At 46.6% G+C, this 21,418-nt stretch overlaps 1 protein-coding gene across 18 annotated transcripts in view; it reads left to right on the forward strand.

Moving 5' to 3' along the window:
- The first annotated feature begins 2,008 nt into the window (after positions 1-2,008).
- Positions 2,009-21,418, forward strand: part of HIVEP1 (HIVEP zinc finger 1) — a 131,821-nt gene continuing 112,411 nt past the window's right edge. For 7 of the 18 annotated variants that reach the window (XR_013927041.1, XR_013927042.1, XR_013927043.1 and 4 more), the window contains exon 1: positions 6,483-6,629. The gene's annotated coding sequence lies outside the window, so the exon portion shown is untranslated. The other 11 variants (XR_013927033.1, XR_013927034.1, XM_080380476.1 and 8 more) reach the window with 9 other exon arrangements.

Raw genomic sequence — 21,418 nt, forward strand, 5'->3', positions numbered from 1 at the left:
TGAATAACTGGTTTGCAAGAAGGCCCTGTGAAAAACTCAAAGGCTCTGGTGGTCGCGTTCTCTCCAGGCAGGGTCTGGTCTGAACACCAAACGTACAAGGGAAGGATGGAGCATGGCCAGAGCGCTTCCAGCTGGGCACGAGGGCGGCCAGGGCAGCGCAGGCACGGGAGGCGGAGGAACAGCGAGGTGATGCAAGAAGTATTTAATTGGGTTTATTTGCTAAAGACATCACGTGCTGGCTCCCGATGCAAACCCGATGGAAAACCCGAGCGGTAACGAAGAGCTGCCAGCACCTGTTTATCAGGGAGTTCGGATAAAAAAATTAAAATACCGAAGTCCCCCGTCCTCAGGGGTGAAAGCCCGGCCTGGGGCCCCTTCCCGTGCACCTTGCCTGGGGGGGGCGGGGCAGGGACACACAGCATGGTGCTTCCCAGCGGCTGTGGCGGGGTGACCCTGCATGGAGCGTGCACGCTGGCTGTGCACACGCACTGGCTGTACGCACTCATACACCCCAGCTGCACGCACAGACTGGCTGTATGCATGCATACACAGGCTGTATGTACAGATGTGCACTGGCTGTGCATGCATACAGGCTGGCTGTACACATGCATGCATGTCAGCTGCGCACATACACATGCACACACAGAGGCTGTATGCACACATATGCACCAGCTGTGCACACACTGGCTGTGCATATGCACAGGCTGCATGCACACAGACAGGCTGTATGCACGGGCACCCCTGGCTGCGCACATACACACACAGGCTCTATGCACACACATCCCAGCTGTGTGCGCACGCGCGCGCACACACACACACAGAGGCCGTATGCACACCATCCCCCAGCTGTCCACACACACATGCACACACAGGCTGTATGCACACACACAGGCTGTATGCGCACATACAGGCTGTATGCACAGGCACCCCTGGCTGTGCACATGCACACACACCCCAGCTACGCACACATACATGCACACACACAGGCTGTATACACACAGACACCTGGCTGTGCACATGCACATACACAGGCTGTATACACACACACCCCAGCTGTGTGCGTGCACACACACACAGAGGCCATATGCACACCATCCCGCGGCTGTGCACACATACATGCACACACAGGTTGTATGCGCACACACAGGCTGTATGCACATGCTCCCCAGCTATGCACAAATATGCACAGGCTGCACACACATACACACACAGGCTGTATGCACAGCTGACCCTGGCTGTGCGAACACACACACACAGGCTATATGCACACACATCCTGGCTGTGCACACACACATACACACAGACAGACTGTATGCATACATGCATGCACAGACACACAGAGGCTGTGTGCACACACACACAGGTTGTATGCATGCATACAGGCACAGGCTATATGCACACATACATGCACACACACACACAGGCTGCATGCACACATACATGCACACACACACACAGGCTGCATGCACACATATATGCACAAGCTGCACACATGCACACACAGGCTGTATGCACACACACAGGCTGCATGTACACATACATGCAGGGATGGAAGGGAGAGAGGGAAGGAGAAGGAGGAAGGGAAGGGAAAATGCAGGCTGTATGCAGACACGCAGGGTGCATGTACACATACATGCACACACACACGCAGGCTACATGTACACATACATGCACACACACAGGCTGTATGCACACACATGTATACACACACATAGGCTGCATGTACACATACATGCACACACAGGCTGTATGTACACAGACATGCATGCACACGCGAACAGGCTGTATGCACACATACACGCACAGGCTGTATGCACACACACATACACGCACAGGCTGTATGCACACACACATGCACGCACATACAAACAGGCTGTATGCACACACACAGGCTGTATGCACACACACAGACATGCACACACACAGGCTGTATGCACACATACATGCACAGGCTGTATGCCCACACACAGAGGCTGTATGCATATATATGCACAGGCTGTATGCACACATACATGCACACACACGCTGTATCCACACATACATGCACAGGCTCTAATGCACACACACATACACACAGGCTGTATGCACACACATACACGCACACGCTGTATGCACAAATACATGCACACGCATGCTGCATGCACACACACACAGGCTGTACGCACACATGCATGAACACACACACACACGCTGTGTGCACACGTACATGCACTCCCCGTGCGCTCCCCCCGCAGCCGCTGCAGGAAGCCGGTCCCCCGGCGCACCCCCGGCGCAACCCGCCGCCCGGGCCAAAAAAGGGGCGCCGCGGCGGAGCGCGCGACGCGCCTCCCCCTCGTATTTCCTCCCCCGCCCACTCGCGGCGCGGCGGGGCGCGCGGCGGGGCTGGCTGCCGCCCGGCGTGGAAAGTTGTAGCGGCGGCGGCAGGATGCGCGGCGCGCGGTGAGTGCCCCGGCGGCGGGCGGCGGGGGCGCGGGGGGAACCTCCGGGATCTCCGCCTCAGCCGCGGCTGGCTGCGGCGGGGGTGCGCGCGCGCGCGCGTGTGTGTGTGTGTGTGTGTGTGTGTGCGCGGTCGTGCCGGTGCCCCGGGGGCCGGGCCGCGCCCGGGGGGGGGGGAAGCGCGACGCGCACCGGGGGGCGGGAGGGGGGGGGGCAGCGGGAACTTTTGCCCCCGGGGGAGGCGCCGCTTCGGCCAGGGCCCGGGTGCGCCAGGGCCCCTCCCCTCGCGGGACCCCCGGCGAGGGGCTCCCCCGGGGGCGCCGCACAGCCCCGCCGCGGGGTCCCGCCCGTGGTGGGTGTGTGTGTGGGGGGAGGGGGGCGCGGGGAAACTGGCCCGGCTCGGCTTGGCCCGGCGCGCGTCTGTTGTGCCTCGCGCCGGCGTCTCCCCCCCGCTCCCCGCCCCGGGCCGCGAGGAAACCCCCTCGGTGACCCCTCCCCCGACCCCTCCCCCACCCCCGCCCGCCCCGGCCGGGGAAGGGGGCGGGGCCGGGAGACCCGGTGACGTCACTGCTCCGGCCCCGCTTCCTGCAATAGAAAGTGAGAGAAGGTAAAACACCCCCCGCCCCCCCCCTCCGCGTCACCCCCCCTCCCCCCGCGCCCCTCCCCCCGCGCCCCTCCCCCCACCGGTGACCGGGGCGCCGGGGGGCGGGGCGGGGCGGGGGAGCGCGTCTCTCCCCCGGGGGAGCCCGGCGGATGCGCCGAGCCCGCCCGTGCCCGCCGGCCCTCCCCCGCCGGGCCGCCCCGCCCCGCCCGCCTGTCAGGGGAGGCCTCCCCGCCCTGTGCCTGTGTGTCCCGGCGGGGGGGCGGGCCCGGGGCCGGCGGGCTCCCGTGTGGGACATGGGGGGGGGGGGGAGGGTCCCGGGGGAGGGGTCTGCCGCGCGGGGGGCGGGCGCGGCCGGGGGCCGGCCGGCGGGGGGCTGTGGAGGGGGCCGTGCCGGGGGGCGGCGCCTTGGCCGGTCCGGGGGGACGGTGCATGGAGGAGGGGTGGGTGTCGGTGCCGGGCGGTGCGTGTGTGTGCGTGTGTGTGGGGGGAGCGCGGGGCCGGGCGCGGCGGCGGCGGCGCTGGGTCATGTTTGTGTTTGAGGTTGTCAAGTGAAGGAGGCTCCCGGCCCCCCCCCGCTGCCCCCCCCCAACCCACCCCCCCTCCCCCCCCGCTCCCGCCGCCGCCGTCCGCCGCGCAGGGGTCGCCGCGCTCCCCGCCGCCGCCATCAGCCGCCGCCGCCAGGTTTGCAGCGGGCCCGCGGGGGGGCGGGAGGGGGGCTCGGGAGGCGTCGCGCTGGGGGGGGATGGGGGGGTGCGGGGCGGGACGGGCGCTCCCCGCCGCCCCCTTTGCGCGGAGCTGCGGCAGCCACAACACAATGTGCCCTCCGCCGGCGGCGGGGGGCGGGCGGGGACGGGGAGGACCGCAAGGCCCCGCTGCCCCCCCCAGCCCCCCTCCGCCGGGCCGCCGCGGCCCCTGCGGGACGTGCGGGGACTCCGCGCTGGCGGCGCGGCCGCCGGCTGCACCCCCGGCCCCGGGCGGGCAGCGGCTCTGCGGGGCGCTCCCCCAGGTCCGCGGCCGGGGCCGGGGCCGTGTGTGTGAGTGGGGAGGGGGGTGCGCCCAGCCCCCGCGGCTCCTCCCGCCCCAGCCCCGCCGCCGTCCCCGCGGGGTGCCGGGCTGCGGCCGCCCCCCCGCGCCCCCCGGCATGTGTGCAGCGCTTTGTTCGGTGCGGCGTTGCAGAGGGGTTTTCCCAGGCTCCTCCCTCTTTATTCATTCATGGTTTTTTTTTTTCGGTTGTTTTTTTTTTTTTTTCCCCTTCCCTTCCCTTCCTCCTTCTCCTTCCCTCTCTCCCTTCCCTTCCATCCCTGCTCGCACATACCGGCGGCTCTCCGGGGCCGCCTCCCTCCCCGCACCGCTCCCGACCCTGCATTTTATTTTTTATTTTTTATTTTTTTTTTTTTGAAGGGGGATGCGTCCGCCGCGTTTACAAAGGCCCGCTTCTCCCCCTCCCTTTCCCCTCAAATTAAGGAGGGAATGACTTTTCGCCTGGGTCCTGTGCGGTGTTTCCACCGTGGCTTTCACACAGCCATCTCTTCCCTTCCCACCCCCAACCCCCCCCAACCCCCCCCCACCCCCCCGAAAAAACGAGTCCTGCTGGGAGCGAGGGAAATCGGTGCTTTTACAGCCTAAAATGAGATGTCATTTGTGCTGCAGGGCAGCATCGGGAGATGCTTATGGTTTACGGGCACCCGGCGGGGGGGTGGGTTTCAAACTCCTGCTCCCAATAACTTGCGTGAAGAAGTGATGGTGTTTATTATAATCTTTAAAAACCTCGGCCCGGCGGCACCCCCGCAACAAAGGGGGGACACTGAGGTTCAGGGGGTGTGCATCGCTTCCAGCAATCCAGCCACTTCTCTGCATTTCCAGTTTTTGCCTGACACCGGGAGAAAGGGACCTGTGAGCTCTAAGGTTTTATTTCATTCCTAAATCTTTCTCTTACCCTTGCAGATAAAGTGGTACGAGGAGAACAACTTGACAGGCTGCCTGCTCTGTTTTGGATTTTTCCTTGTTTTTCCTTTAAGGTGCAGTAATACCCTAGTGAAAATCATTAGTCAGAATAACATTTTCCAGCCTTCCTTTGTGTCAGTTGCAGTCAGTTTCTTCTCCTGTTTGGGTCTTTTTATGCAGCAACAGACAAAAGAAACATTAAAAATTAATGGTTGTATTCCTCAACAGTCTGCACGCTGAAGGGGTGGTTGCAAGTAGTCTATTTTAAGTGGGGTTGCATTCCATTTTTGTAAAAACATGGTTGTCTTAAAAAACCCCAACAACAAAACAACCAAAAAACCAGAAACATTACCCCCCTCTGAAACTAATACTTAAAACAAATGTTAAAAATTCTACGTACTTCTTCCTTCGAGTAGCTATGCCTAATCAACTTGTCCATATTAGAGGCCATTCTGAAGTTTATATGAATTTTTAAAATTTCTTCCCAGTGTTTACTAAAATAACCTGACTGTTAACATGAGGTAGTACTACTATAAAAAAATAAAAAAAGTGAAAAGTGGTTAATTTTTTTTTTAGCGGAAGGGTGGAATTAACCGGTCACTTTCTTTTTTAAGTTCTTATGTAAGTAGCTTGCCATAGTTCTTTGAGAGATTTCACATGCTGTAGGACTTCAGAAACTAAACAAAATACTCCTTTAAACTGGAATCAAATGGCCAGAATATTTGAAAAAGTGAGCAAATTTTGTTAATCTTAAAAAAGAGGCGGGTTTCGGGATGCAGATATAGGTTTGTGCCAATTTAGCAGCAGATCTGTGTCTTGGGCTATTAAAAGAATTCCCTGGTCCGTGGGGTTTATCTGTACTGGGGCTTTGCTGGCTGCAGCCTCTTGCAAATGCACAGGGGCTGCTGCTGCTGCATAGGACCACACCAGGGCAGAAACTTGCTGTCCAGCAGCTTGCAGGTGGGTCAAGAGCCAGTGTGATGCTCTGCTGTATGCTGATAATTTTGGCAGAAATATTCCATGGGGAGTTCTTTTGGACTTGCACACTCCGTGTAAGGAACCCGGAGGTAGCTGATGTTGCAAATAGGGTGACTTACTGCTGATGCTGTGTGTGTTTGCCCTTCGTTCTGCTCTTCCCCGACCCCAAAATGAAGATCCATCTCTGAAAGCCTGATGTCAAGTTTTGGTTTAGTTTTCTGGATTTATTTGCATGGGACACGAGTTGCTGGAAGATGTTTTCTGGCTAGAAAACAGCTGACAAGTGTGGAAAAGTGTCTTAGTTTTCTCATGCTTCCTGAGTAATCCCAAAAGGAGTTTCACCCTCATGTAGTCTTCTTAAGATACTGGAACGTTTCACTCCGTAAAAGGATAGGTACAGAAATATTTCTTGCTCTTCGCTTGATTTCCATAGCCTCCTGAGGATGGAAGGGGGCAGATAGGTATCTTTGTTTTCCCTATTAACGCATACATCTCACAACTTTTCTTTCTCTTTTTTTAGCATACGGATTAACTGACCCCTTTGACAAGTTTATGGAGCTGCCATCTCTCTGCTTGCTGTGCTTTCCATTTCTGAGAGGAGAAAGTGGTGTATGAGAATAGAGGAAAATGCCTCGGACAAAGCAGATACATCCCAGAAATCTGAGAGGTATGTAGCTCTCAGCTGAGACAGAAAAGCTCTTGGGGAACTCGGCTGCAGTTTCAATTACGAGGTTAGAGGAATATGTATTTAAGAAGTCTGTTTTGATCCAAAAATAGTCTGCAGGCAAGTTTTAGGAGTTGTCCACGAGACAGCTCTAATTTTGAGAGAAATAAGTGGAATCTGTTATTTTTCCTGCAGTCTGTGTGCTTGATGGCATTCTTGCAGCTTACAGCAATAACCAGCATGAACTTTGAAAATGCAAATGAAGATGTACCTTTCTTACCAGAGAATTTACAGTCAAAATATACAGGGAGATGGGAAATGCGTGTAATGCAGAAGCAGTGTCAGATCTGACAGCCGGTAGTTGTTTTTCTTAATAGTAATCAGTTTGGCTTGCCTTTTGAGGGGTTGAAACTCTCCTCCCATGCATGCCTCCTCACTGTTTATCATCTGTCACCCACACTACCTCGGGCATTGCTAGCTTTGACCTTGGTCTCCTGGCTGTCCTGCCTCTGCACAGCCAAGTGATAGCTCGTTGGCTACTGAAAGGAACAAGCAGGCAAGCGACCTGCTCCAGGAACTGGCAAGTGTACGTGTCCAGGCGTTTCCTTGCACAAAATCCCAGTGCACTTAACTGAGCCCAGGACTGGCAGATGAATGTGAGGAATCTGATCACTGTCTGGGCAGAAGTGGCCCTGGAGGAGTTACACGAGCAGACGTGCATGTCGAGGGAGAACACCCTTCCATCCCCACCCTCGTGCTCAGCTTTTGGGAGAGCGTGCTTCCACCTGCACCCTCACGTGTAGCTGTCGTCAGCTTTTTGTAACGTGAGTTTTGCAGTTGCAGTATGGAAGCATCCCTCCAGAGAATACGAGTGATTACAAAACACCCAACATCAAGTTTTAGGGGCAGGAAGAGCATTTGATTCCGGTTTTAACTTCTTTATGCCAAAACCCAACAAACATCCGCGTGCGTTTCGGTTGGTTTACAGCTGAGAGGCTCTCAAGTGCTAGTGCATACAGCTGGAGCCGAGACCTCATGTTTGTGGACTGCTGCCACTGCTACCACTGAAGACATTTTTTGCAGTGTCTTTGTTCAGGAAGCGCTGAGTAGTATTGCTCAGTGTGATGGATAAACCTCCATCACAGCTGGGGAGTTTCACGTTCAGGTTGATGCTGTTTCCCCTTCTCATGGAACGTGAAGCAATAAAATAGAGCCCAGTTTTTAATATTGCTGCTTACCAGGTTGCTGACATAGCTGAGCTTATGCTTTCTGATCAAATATGAGAATGGTCTAATTTTAGTACTCCGTCTGATATCTGCACTTGTATTGCCTGAAACTTAATAGGAGTTAAATCTATTGTAAAGCTTTCTATTCACTTAAATGCATTTAAAATAAATAATCTAATTAAACTCTTAATTGTGTAAGAAATTAATTGCTTTTTTTTTCCCCTTGCATAATTTCCCCAGTCATTTAGCTTTTATCGCCCCCTGTAATAGCAGTTTTCATCAGTTCCTATTTTTTCCACAACTAATGGAGTTCTTGAATGAATTACGATGAGTTAAATGTTGAGAAGGGAAACAGAGGTATACAGTGAGCCCGTAATTTGAAATGATGTTGGAGCGGTTAAATGACATTTAAAACAGCACACAGGTGCTGCAAACCTCAGCACGTTGTGAGCGTATATTGCTGCTATTGTGAGTTATTAGAGGTGAAGTGATTTGAAAAATCAGTTTACTTCTCATTAGTTATGCCCTATTTCCATTTTTAGTCTAGATAATGAGGAAAACTGGATTTCAGTTTCTTTAGTCATTTTATCAGTCTCTGAGAATATTCCAGAGAATATTTGCCTAACCCCTCAGTTTTTTGCTGGAACGTGAGGAGGCTGAAAGGTTTCACAGGTCTGGTTTGTGACAGCGTATTTGTATGTATGCAAAGCTAGAGCTGTCTTAAGTCGATGCTCTTAACCATGAGAACTTTAAAAAGTGCCGTTTTTTAATACTGTGGTTCAATCTGTGATAATTAGTACCAATAATAACTAAATGCGCAAAAAGAATGAATGTCTGTGGTCAAAGGTGAAAATCAACAAACTCTTGTAACTTTTGAAAGACAAAGATGCAAGATTAAGTAACCTGCGTTTTTAGGTTAAAAGGTGGTGGGTTTTATTTTTGTGCGTTTTTTTTTTTTTTAATTTCTCTAAACCTGATTGTCACCTTTTGTACTATGTACAAAGAACGCTCTGTGGCCTTACCTGGCTTCTCCCTCTCTCTCCCCTCATTGCCCCATAGCGAGTTTAACTGGAGTTGTCTGGAGCCCATCAATGTTTAACTTTTTTGAGAGATCACTGATGAACAACCCTTGACACTATCCTGCTGTGCATCAGATGGGTTGCTTGGGTTGTACTTGTGGTCCAAGTCAGCCTGGAGAATAAACAACCAAGTCCAAGAACCTCAAGTCTTTTCCTCTAAAGAAACCCCACTGTGATCCAGCTCTCCCGCTGCCCCCCCAAAACCACACAGACCCCCCCGCCCCCGACACGTTCCTGTTAATTAATTTGAGGTTTGCTGCAGCATAGGAGTAAGTTTTGAAGGTTTTAATATTGCCTGTGTTTACTGTAAGCAACCTTATTGTCTGGGGAAAATGGAAGGAGCGTTGTTTAATATAAAGAGCTAAATTTAAGATTCTGGCAGGAAACCTTAAAGCTGCTCTTTTTGTGACATGGCTTGATTTTACTCATTTTGTATACTTCTGAGAGAGCTGATGGCGGTTGGCAGAAGTATCGGGATCAGTGAAGATCAAGTTTATTTTTTGTGGGTTGTTTTGTGTGCTGAGGTCCTCTCCCCTTTCCCCTTCTTGGCTTTTGCTGCCTGTTTAGATGAGTCAATATAGCGCTTTACTAACCTGTTTTTACAGCAGGAAAAAAACACCCCAACCACCCTGTATCAAGAGGATAGGATACAGAAAGCATTATTTTGCAAATAAACAAAAAATTAAATTAGTTGGGCATTTGTTTTCATGACTACGTTAGTGACATGGTGTTAATGCCCGACTGTGGCTGAACAAGCGTGTTGTAGCTAAGGGTACCGCTAAGGCATCTGCTGTGCCGCGCTCGTTTTGTTACGTTGCTTTGTCACATCAGCCTTCCCTGCTTCTTACTGCACATACATCCTGAAGTCAGAAATGTTACCATCACCAGCAGACCACTTTGGTAAGAGGAGTTGTGCACAGTGTCCGACTGTCTCCAGACTAATTTCACAGTCATGGTCGCCCCCAGCAAGTAGGGGTGAGTGGCTAAAACAGGAGAGAAATGACAGTTTTGCAGGTCTCAAAAGGATATGGGTTGGATGCGTTTAAGTTCTGGAAAATGCTTAGTAATTTTGAAGGTGATGGCTAAAGATATGCCTAGGAAAAGTCTGGCATGGGCTACCTGTCAGCCGTGTGGCTGGAATGGAGTTCATAAGCAGGTATTCCTGATGGTCTCTTGAATAGCAAAGATACATATTGTGTTGCTAATCAAAAGCATCATCACTCCCCCTGCGGAAAATAAGTGTGCTGCAAAAGTGTGCCTATTCAGATATACAGAGGCTGCCTTTTCTTAGTTTATTTGTTGCGTGAAATTGTAGCTCGCTGAAGCTAACAAAAAGGTGACTTTGTGGTTAAACCCTGTATTTACATGGCCAATTGATACACAGGTGTAACAAAACGTGGGGTAGAAGCTGTAATGTATTCCCAGAAGTACAGTTACATTAGTGAATCATGCTTTTAGCAGGGTTGAGTGGGCTTGGTTTGTTGTCAGATGGTTGTGAGGATACAGAAGGAAAAACAACTCATGTTTTTGTTTACTTAGAAGTACCCAGTTGCAGAGTTTAAAAGGAAAACTAATTTAATATGTGTACAGCATTTAGCTTGGTGCTCTGATTCACCAATACAGAACTGTATCGGAAATATTTTGGAACTTTCTTTCTAGATAAGCTTTCTGTTATTTTTAAGAAGGCAAGTTGTTGCTGTTTCCCTTTTTCCTTCTCAGTCAAATATTTCTATTTGAAACAAATGGTGGACAGGCCCATGAAGTTCAACAGCCATCTCCTAACACTTCACATTTGATAAGGAAATGCAAGTATAATATGAATAGCTTTGCTCAGTAGCTTGATAGCATTGCAGCAGTCTGAAAACCGTGCTTAAGTTTGCTGGAAAACTGGATACATTCCGGGCCTTACGATGTCCAGGAGAGCTAGGCATCTGCTGTGTCTTAAGGGTCATTTAGCAAAGACTCCTTGAGTTGGTTCAGAATTGTAATGTGCTTTTGCTCCTGAAAACAGGCCTGTCTAGACTGAAAGTTGACAGGTTGATATTTCTTATTAGTGTTTGGTCGTGTACTCTATAAAACTTGAGCATCGATTGGTGTGCTGTGCTTTAGTTCATAATTTGCATCAAATGACTTGAAAAAAGTGCTGAGATTTCTCAAGGCTCGCTGCTGTAACTTGTGCTTGCTTGGCTCAAAAGAAATGTGCAAGAACAACAATTGACTTTTGGGTTTCGGTATTGTTTCGGAGGCAAAAATAATACCCCACTTCAGGGTATTTTTGAGGGGCTGTAGATGCAGTATTGGTACAGCAGAAGTGCTAGTGGTCTGCGCTCTGCAGCGTACCTGTGGACATCTGTAATGATGCTGTATACGTGTCTTAAATTTCTGAACAAATGTGAGATGGAGGTGGAACAAGCAGTCAAGAGTTTTGACTCGGTGACTTTGTTACAGAAATATCCTGTGATTTGGCTAGCAGTTCTTGTTTCTGTATATCAGATTGTTTTGTATGATGACTTCTGCAAACCAGATTTGAACCCAAAACCTCCCTCATGAAGGTAGAGAGAGTGCAGGGCTGTGTTGGTGTGTCGTCGGCTGGAGTACCAGGAGATCCACCTGTAATGCAATGAATAGACCAGCTCTCTTGTAGACCATAGAGGTACTCTCTGCCTTGTGTTTCTCATCTGGGATGTGGAATGATGATGTTTGTTTTTGTTTTACTTGCTTAGAGTTGAAAATCTTTAGGTTGTTTCTTGCAGTCCGAATGGTTCAACATCTTGCACGTTAGCTATCTTCTTGGCTGCAGCCCTTAGATTTTATTGTAATGTGAATAATGTCTGATTTACCTGTGAAAAACTATCTAAAATACTCTGCAGTGTAAGAAGGGCTGGATTTAAAGATGTGGTTTGCAACCCTTTCCCATCATCTGTCCTGTTCATGTATTGTTCCGTGTACCTAAATTTTGTCGCGGGTTTTCAGCAGGGTCTGGTCCTATTCACTGCACAGGATGGTTGGGGCTGGTGTCAGTGGCCACAAGCGATGGACAAAAGCCCATTGAGAGTGGGTTGCAAGAAGGGAAAGAACAGTAGGGTGGATAAGACTCTTCAGCGTTGCTTTGAGACAACTGCTTTTAACTCCTGCCTCTACCACTGAGTTTCTTGTGTGAGACTGAACCGCTAATTGCATGTGCTGCATTTTGCCAGAGTTGAGATACCTGGGCACAGATTCTGAGTTTTTGCTGCTGCAGTCGGTCTGCTATGGCTACAGTTTGGATGCAAAACACTGCAAAAATTCTACGTACCTTTAAAAGAAAATATAAAAAAATAGAGGTTTAGATAACTTAGTTGAAGATCCAAGATTAGCCAGCACTTTTGGCAAATCTTTTAATCTCTGTATGCCTCTTGTTTTCTGCCTGTAAACTGGAGATAGCAGTACCACGTCAGCTTTTAAGAGTTCAGCAGATAAAGTAGTTAGCGTTGTAAAGCAGACATTTGGTGGCTAAATAACGGAAAAGATGATGAAGAAACTAAAAGCAAACGGAGCCAAGCAGTGAGCACAGCCCATGTTACGCACTGGCTTAGTTTGCGTAAACACCCTTGCATTTGGCATTCTCCAACTTCTTGCTGCTTCACTTCACAATCTTAACATTTAAAAGGTATTCTTTAGGCTTACTTCCTAGCTTTTAAAATACTAAACTAAAAACCCCAGAAGTTCCACCGTATTGAAGCACAATGCTTGTCATATGAGTCATAGATGTGTTGGGACCTCGGACTTTTTTTGCTGCGTGAGCCGTGTGGCACGCTGATGTGCCCCGCGTGGACCTGGCGCCGGAGAGCGGAGAAAGACATTGCTCCCATCGGTGAGTGTTCGTCATCATGTTGCAGAGTTTCAAGCTGTTGCTGAGAAAGCCCCTGTGGCCAGGAGGGAGTACTTACTGCAGGAAAAGTCTCTAGAGAGGGACATCTTTAATGTCATTGTTTCCCAATTGGTTTCGAGACTGGTTTAAGCCATTGCGTCTGGAGGAGGAGGAGGAGGAGGAGGAGGAGGAAGCAGCGAAGCGAACCTGCCTTCTGCCATCTCAGATGCTCGTTCCCTGTGTTGTGTTGCCCTCATCGCTTGTGTTCGCTGGCCCTGCAGTGGAAGAAGTAGTGGGACTCAGAGTTATCTATGGTTGCATCACAGGTTGGGGGTCACCTTTGTTCTGGGTTGGACGGTTCCCTGGCAGGTGACAGTGCCAGCCCAGGAGGGACAGCGCAGGGTTGTCTTGAGCCTCTTCCTTGAGCTCGTCATGAAACTATGTTGGAAATCTCTTATTTGCCTTGTGTAAGCAGCAGGCTGTTTGAGCTGCTTTAATTGTCCAAAACCAAGTATAGATTTTCAGAACGATAACAGAAGGTGTGTTCCTTTTTTCTGGTTTCATTGCTTTTCCTTCTAGAACCCCCCTGATCTATTGACAAGGTTCAAAACTGGGAAGCGATGAAGATTCTTAATAGATGACTTGAAGAATTCTAGTGTACTGGTAAAACAGCAGGAAACTGAACTGGTCTCAGTTGACACCTTAATAGAAAATAAAATAAAACACTCCCTCTAAAATTTGGCGTAGAACTTTCATTCAGAATGGACAAAATTTGGCTAAGATTTAAGCAAGTAAAAAAGAGGTCCAGAAAACCAAACTTGATTGTAGCTGGCACTGCTGGCTTTGAACATGTATTTATAGATTTCTGCATATGTACACTAAATACTAGGAAAAGAGAATGGGAATAATGCTAAGAGAGTCTGCTGGATACAGACACTGGCAAAAATAGGTGCTTTCAAAGCGAGTTAAAATAACATGAAGAAGAGGGATAAAAGGATGGTATTCCAGCTAACAGGATTGCAGAGAAATACCTGCAAGAATGTTGATGAAAGGAAAAGAATGGAATAAGGAGCTTACTTTTTTTCTCTTGATAGTAGAAAACAACAAATTATATTTTTTATGGAATATAAAATCATTATAATTGCAGTTAGAATCAGGCTTGAGCTGGAAGAAGTTGCTGAAGGGTAAGATTAAAAAAACCTGAATTCAGACAGAAACGAATAAAGCAGCAATGAACTGAGGCTTGAAAGCTACATATAAGCCAGTTAGATATCTTTCAGAATACAGTGAAGTGGAAACAGTGCAGATCTGTAATTCTGCCTCACCTTTACATCCTGTATCTTCTTTATTGCTAATTGAGCGTGGAGAAAGAAAAGCTACAGGATTTGGCATTTGCTGAAGCATGAACTCCAGTGTGTTAGGAAGGTCATGAAAAAAAAAATTGCAGCTGTGAAAAGAGAAACAAAAAGTAAGATTTCAGCAGTTGCTTTTTCGAACGTTTCTATTAAAGCAGGCGGTTGGCTCTGGGATGAAATTGAGTCCAGTCTTTTGAGCCCAGGAAGAATTACATTTTGTTAAGAGTCCAGCTTTCTTAGGATAATTTAGAAGAATATGGCACTGTTGGTTTGTTTAAATCCTTGCATCTCCTAATAGATGTTGGTTTTCTGTGAATATATATGTAAGGTAACTGTTTTAATGTGTGTGGGGTTTAATGTGTCTGTGTGTGTGTGAACTTAACGACCAAAAAAACCCCAACAACCACTTCTAATATGTAACCATTAGAAATTAACGTGTAAATAGTAAAATCCTGGACAGGCTGGAGAAGCTTGGTTAAGAGAGTCTCCTTGCAGGTTTACGGTCATCTACATCTTAAATGACTGTTTTAATAAAGCTAAAGGTTTACAGTCTGGTGTCTTTCTTAATTGACTTTTTACTGCTTTAAAACTATGCAAGTTTCGCTTTTGACATTCCTGTCAGTATTTTCAAACTTTGAAGGGACCGGTCCACTAGCCTTTGCAGTTGCCAGCTGTCTTACTGTGCAGTCTTTTATCTAGCCCAGTAAATTTTCCAAGAATATTGTTACCACTTAAAAATACCTTGTTGCAGTGGATTCTGTTTGAATAAAAAAGGTACCAAAAGAACTTGCAGCATAGTTACTGTTTGTTTCAAACTTGCGTGGTGCCTGAGTTAGGATGCTTGAAAGGGTTTGTGTGATAAATGCTTACCTGCAGCTCCAGGCAAGGATTCTTGGGCTGTGGGAAGAATTCCCAGTCCTTGGCCCTTGGCAGGGTGGAGGCATGCAGGACCTTGCTTAGGGAGCTCGGGAACAGCACGTGGTTGTCTGCATGTTAGGGGGTAGTGTCTGTTTGACCTAACAATGTGCAAAATTGCTGAAGAGGTAAAAAACCACTTTTTTTTTTTTTTTTTTTTTTTTTTTCCTAACCACAGTTAGTCATTATCACCAAAACAGTCACCCTGTAGCCCACCCTGATGTACTCAGTAAGCTTAGAAAGAGACTTGCATTTTTGGGGCTGTGCTGTCTTGGTTTCATTTTTAATCCTGAAATTATTCCCTCTCATGGCATGTATTTTGAGTTTCTTCTTATGATCAGACAATTTGATTTCAAATTGCAAACTGCTGTAAATATTTATGCTGGAAGACATAAAGGAGACATCCTAGAGCTACACGTTTTCAAGAAGCTAGTTATACCACTATGTATTTCCTAGACTTGTTCATTCTTTGGTATGTTAGACTTCTCTAGTAAGCATTTTAGCTCAGTAATGGCTTGTGAGATGATGGAGAGAGAAACTCAAGCTCTGACTTGGTTGGAAAAGTAAGATTTTCCTTGCTAGGTTAAAACGGATGAATAAACTGGACTTTAAATTTCCAATTCAGATGAATTGGGCAAAGTGCAGTCTTTCCCTCCACTTGTTTAAATGTATCACAACTCAGAATATTTACATTAAGAAGAAGGAGCAAGGGAAAAACCCCTGCGGCAGATGTTTGGAGACTTTGATGACGCATTTGTGGGGGAAGTGGGGAAGCTCTGGTTCAGTAGGCGAGGCAGTACTGTTTGTTTTTATGCAAAGGCTTTTTAAATGCCCTTAAAGCTTCTCTCAGAATGAGGTTGCTCGGAGAATATGCTGACTTCGTGATTCCTGTATGACCTTTGATGGCAGACTGAAGAAGAAATGTCTTTCTAATGTTCCGCAGGTGGTGAAAAGTGGAAGGTGGGTTTTCGTTAAGGCAAAGTCAAAAGAGTCTACGTACTTGAAAATTTCATCTTTCACTTGAGACTTTGTGGATACTCATGTAATTGAATCTGGTTAGTGCAGTAAACTGGATTTAACATCTTTGATTGCCAGCAGAAGCAGCAAGTAGAGGATGCATGTTCATATGTTAAATACCCTGTAAAGTTTTTTTTCCCCCCTGAATTCCTGTGCGTTTAAAGGATAAGTTCCCACCAAGTCCCCTTCGTAAATCCTGGGGCAGACCTCCCGGATTAAAATTGCAAAAGGTTTGGAACGAGTGCGGGTAGGAAAAGCAGGGGTTCAGCAGGAGCCTGTGGTGTAGCGTCGCTACAAAACAACTGTATGTGTGTTCCTAGTTACCTATGAAATACGTGGCTTACGCCCTGCCAGCGGCAGTAGTCATGGAATATCCAGAGCACACCGCATGATTTCCTCTGATTTTTGGCTTGATGTTGGGGGGTGGGAAGCAGGGTAAGGTAATGTTGGATGGCATTGTTTCTAACGACTGAGCTCTGCGAAGTCAGGCGGGAGTTTGCACGCTTGCTCTTACCCCAGAGGTTGTAATGCAGACAGAATATGGAGCCAGGAAAAAGAAAGAAGTGTTTAGAAATGGCACTTGTAATTTCTGTGGTGGTTTTGCCTGTAAGGGATTTGCCTATAAGGAATCTCTAGCCATCCTGCTTTTTGAAGAGGCGTGCCTGTCTCTTACACAGAAGATGTACAGATTTTACCTCTCTCCCTGCGTCAGGATTTCTTACAGGATGAAGTATTTCTGTCCCAGATCTATGAAGGGAACACAACGGTGTATGTATTGTGTTTAAAAAAATAATCACTCTCTTAAATTTTTTAGCAAAACACCTAAGACGCCAAAATGTTCCTCTAATTCTCTGTTGTCAAGAGGCAGAGCTAAGTATGTATATTGTAATAGTTTGATGGCTTGAATCTTAAAAGAGAATTGCCTTCTTCACTGTAAGGGCAACGCTTTTGTGGCTAAGAGGCAGATTAGGAACTCTGAAAATACTAAACTTCGTTACAGGGATGATTTAATAACTTTCAAACAAATATTTATGTAGTGTACACAGCAGACTTGCTGAATTTGTCTCAGCTATTGCATGCATTTGTTACAGGGGTGAGATAGTATCTTTTTGTATAACGACTTACGGAACGTTTATTTATGTTTTCCCCTGGTGTTTTTTCTTTCTTTTAAATAAAGTGTATTTCTGTGCCAATAAAATCTTAGGTTTAGTTTAGAACGCTGTGTATGTATGTTATGTTCAGGTATATGTGTCCATTAGCATGTTACAAAATAGTGTTGTCTTTGTGTGCTTTTTCCTTTTTTTCTTACAATTCTAGAACATAACCTGAAACAGTGATGTAAATTCTGAAGATACGAGAGGAACTGCCGTTCTGGTATAGGATGATTTTACTTTGTGTCAGACTTGTGAAATGCAGTTTGTCTTCAGCACCTCTTCAGCAAGGTTTGGTACCCGGCTTGCTGGAGAACCTGGCTGCCATCCCTGTTCCCGTACATGACATCCATTGCCGCCATGGTAGAAAGCAAGCCAGTTTTTGTTGTTTGCTTACTAAATGCAGGTCTACTTCCCTGTTGAAAGGGTCAATCTTCCATCCTCTTAGGCTTATTAATTAGGCTAGTCGTTAGACTTGCTCAGAAGCCCTGCAGTCTTAACAGTTTATGGTTTTCTGAAGCTTTCGGTTGTCTTGGTGTGTCATCTGCATATGCAACAGAATTGTCAGGGAAGCTGAAGTTCCCTGCTGGAGCAGGTTGGGAGCTCCTGCCTGGGGCCTTTGCTGGAGGGATGCGATATCATACCGTGAGTGGGCACCATGGGCAGACTGGGGCACGTTCCAGAGCTCGTGGGAAGTTTTCACAGGCATCCAGGTGGGATATGGCCTTGGCACAAAACAGGCTTTAATTATTAATGTTTTTCCAGTATCTTATGGGTGACTTCTCTCACGTCTTTTCAAAAATAAATGAATAGTGCATTCCTCTTTGCAACTACAACTTTAACATTTTTTCTTCGCAAGTTTTTTTTTTTCTGAGTGTTGTTTCTCTATTATTTTTTTTTCCTTCCTCTGTGCTTTTTTTCTTCTCTCAATCTTTTTTTCCAGAGTGACTTCCAGTTCTCACTATCTATGAATATTACTTCTGTACCATTCTGCCTGCTAATGCAGATATAATCAACAGTCTAGTGGGCATCTAGAGCATGCAAGATCATAGCATCGTCTGATTCTTCCCTGATTTTTCCTGCTGTTCTTAAGCCTCACAAACCTGTGGTATTGCTAACATCTTCCATGCTTTGGTTTGCTGCCTGAACAAAGCTCTAGGTATAAAGACATTCATACTGAAGTGACCCAGAGTGTACATGATGAGGCCTGAAAAAATACAGTTAGCAAAGTATGTTCTTCAGGAGTAACATCTTGACAGTGCTTTGAGAAAGCAGGAGAAGAAATTTGCTATAGAGAAGCACGGTGTGTTAAGAATTAAGGTTCAGAGGTTTGAAGAGTGTGGTAGCTGTCTGTAACATGCTCAGGAAGCAATGCCAAGTATTGGATTTTCAGTATATCTGAAAACTGTCCCCATTATTTTAGGCACTATTTCTACCAACGGTGTCTGCAAGAGGAAAGAGCAAGTGTGCGTGTGGTTGCGTTTCTCTTAGGCTTGTATAAACACATTTAGGATTGTTTGGAAGTGCAAAAAAAGAGTTAATAGTTAATTATTAGAGTTATGTAATAAATAAAAAGATATATTTATATTTAATAAATATATAGTCACATAAATAAATATAATAAATATATAATAAGGAGTTAAGAGTTAATTATTTTCCCAACTTTACAATAATTTATTACTTTTTTTTCCTCCTTTTTTTGGGGGTGAGAGATTGTGTAGGGGAAGGTCTTCATTTCCCCGTTCTCTAGGAGATTTGCATTTGCATGCCTAACCTCCATGCTTTAGCAAAATGCTGACCAGATTTGCACAGTAGATCTCTCCTGTTTACTGTCTTGGACTGTCAAAGTAGTAGAACAGAGCGTGCGATGAGCAGGCTGCCGTGCCCCACCTGCCTCCCAGCCTCCTTTCCTGGGTCTGTCTGTAGCATCAAGGGTAAAAGATACATTGAACCCGTTGAGATATTTTCTTGTGGACCTTAGTATGTCACCTGTGCTCAGGTATTAAAAGCTTATCAATGCAGCTTGTGAATTTCTGGTGTTCGGTTTGGCTGGGAAATCAGAATTTGCACATCATGGCCAGCCACAGCCTTAGCCCACTGATGATGGTCTTCTGCAGTTTGATGTATTAATTACAAAAAGCTATTTAAAAATTACTTAGAAACAGGGAGGAATCTGAATGTTGATCTCCTACTGGTGGAAAGTAATGGCCTGAAAAGGATGTAGTGGTCAGTGTTGTCCAGAGCTGAAAGTTTCTGGTTAACCACGTATTTCTGCAAGGGCATTCAGAAATTTAGAATACTTTAAAATCTACTGATGGAAGGAAAAGGGGCAGAGGAAACAAAGCCTGTTTTTAAGCTAGCAGAAAGCGATAATGTAAATGCACAATTATGTGCTGGCTACCTGCAAATTAATTTCAGTCTCACATTTCTAGTAAACACTGACGTAAAACATGTCTCCTGAGCCAGTGTTATAACTAATCAGCTTTTTCTCCAAGAGGCTTGAAATACACAGTTTTGGCAACAGTGACTAAGATGGTACTTTACAGAAGAACCTCCAGTAAATGGGAAGAGAGCTGGTAATCAGTTTTGATTAATGGGTCTACATTCTGTTATTTAAATGTTTACGTCCTGATTAGCATGTATGCTGCATTTAAATACGCAGTTTTACTTTAGGAAAATTTGAGGCATGGAGAAAGGAGATAATCTTTCAAATGCTAAAGGCTGGGGATGTGAAGTAAGAATCTTGCAGGAGGTGCACCCACCTCCCTCAGCCTTGTAAAGGGATACCTCGTGACTGATATTTTCACTTAGTTGTGAGATTATGGGGTCTCTAAATCAGATATGGTTAAAGGAAAAACTGTGCGTATGTGTGGGTTGGTTTTATTTTCTTTCGGGGTTTTTTGGAATTTTTACTTAGTCTACAATTAAGTTTTAACTGAAGTGTTAAAGCATTTGTTCACAAACTAAGTGTCTCCTGCTCCTTGTTTTGTTAAAGTCAGAGGAAGCTGAGCATGTACAAAAGTCTGTGAGATTTTTCTGGATTATTTTAAGAATTGCCAATTTATGATAGCATCTGATCATTTAAATCTGCATTTCCATTGTGATATTTGCTTCATGTATGTGTGTGCAGAATAGTTGCTATTCCATATGTTGTTCATAATGTTTTATTTTTTTCACATAAAACCACCGATTCTGATAACAGTTGTTAGGTACCAAAATATAGTGGTTTGCTTTGCCAGCTTGCTTCTGCTGCAAAGTTGAGACTTTTGGCCAAAAGAGCACATACATCTTTCTGGGTTGCAGAACCTGGCTTTGTCAAAAACTGACTGATTCAGCAGAAAGGTTGGCCTGCCACATAAGCGCACCATAAAAAACGAGCATCTGACAGCTCTGTGGCTTGAAGTAAGTGGATCTGACACAGGCATATGGAAAATTCATGCAACAGGGATACTGTATCAAAACAATTTCTGTAGAGAGGCAAAACCAAATCCGTTCCCTCCCTTCCTCCCTCCTTTGCTTTCCTGTGACTTTCTGTTTTTACAGTGTTTGCTTCTCACCTTTTGCCTTTTAAACAATTCCTGTTTAAAATTTGACATCTTACATGAGGATTGACCAGTTCCTCAAAGAATTTTTGGGTAGAACTATTGAGCTTGGAAGGGGAATATTCACCTGGAGATAACATCAGGGAGGTGGGCCGCTTTTGAAAAGCCATGGGTTTTCTTCCACTTAAGCTAACTGTCCAAAAGGAGAGACAATACACTGTACTTGTGCATTGGAAAGGGAATTCCTGTGCAGGATAAGTTGACTCTTTCTTCCAAAGGAATCTCAATATTCTTTCTGTGCCCTCTGATGGCACAAACCTTTTCCCCCCTCCACCTGGCATGTTTGTTGCATTGTGGTTTTTTTTATCCTCTGCAAGGATTTTGCATTAGCCTTCTATCTGGGCTCATAAAGCGAAGACTGCTGTTGTTTTTGTTGCTGAAGGGGCAAACTGTGAAGGGATGGGAAGTAAACACAGGCAAGCAACAAAAACAGAACAATCACCCTTCTCTCACGGCAAGCAAGGCTATAACTGACCTTGCCAGCTTATTTTGTCTTGCATTTTCTTTTTTTTTCTTTTTTTTTTTTTCCTCCCCCCCTCCATCCTGCTTCAGATGTTTTTAAAACTGTTAGACATAAGCAGTACCAAACCCAGCTAA

This window comes from Falco punctatus (assembly GCF_963210335.1).
Source record: "Falco punctatus genome assembly, chromosome: 3".
NCBI classification, from domain to species: Eukaryota; Metazoa; Chordata; class Aves; order Falconiformes; family Falconidae; genus Falco; species Falco punctatus.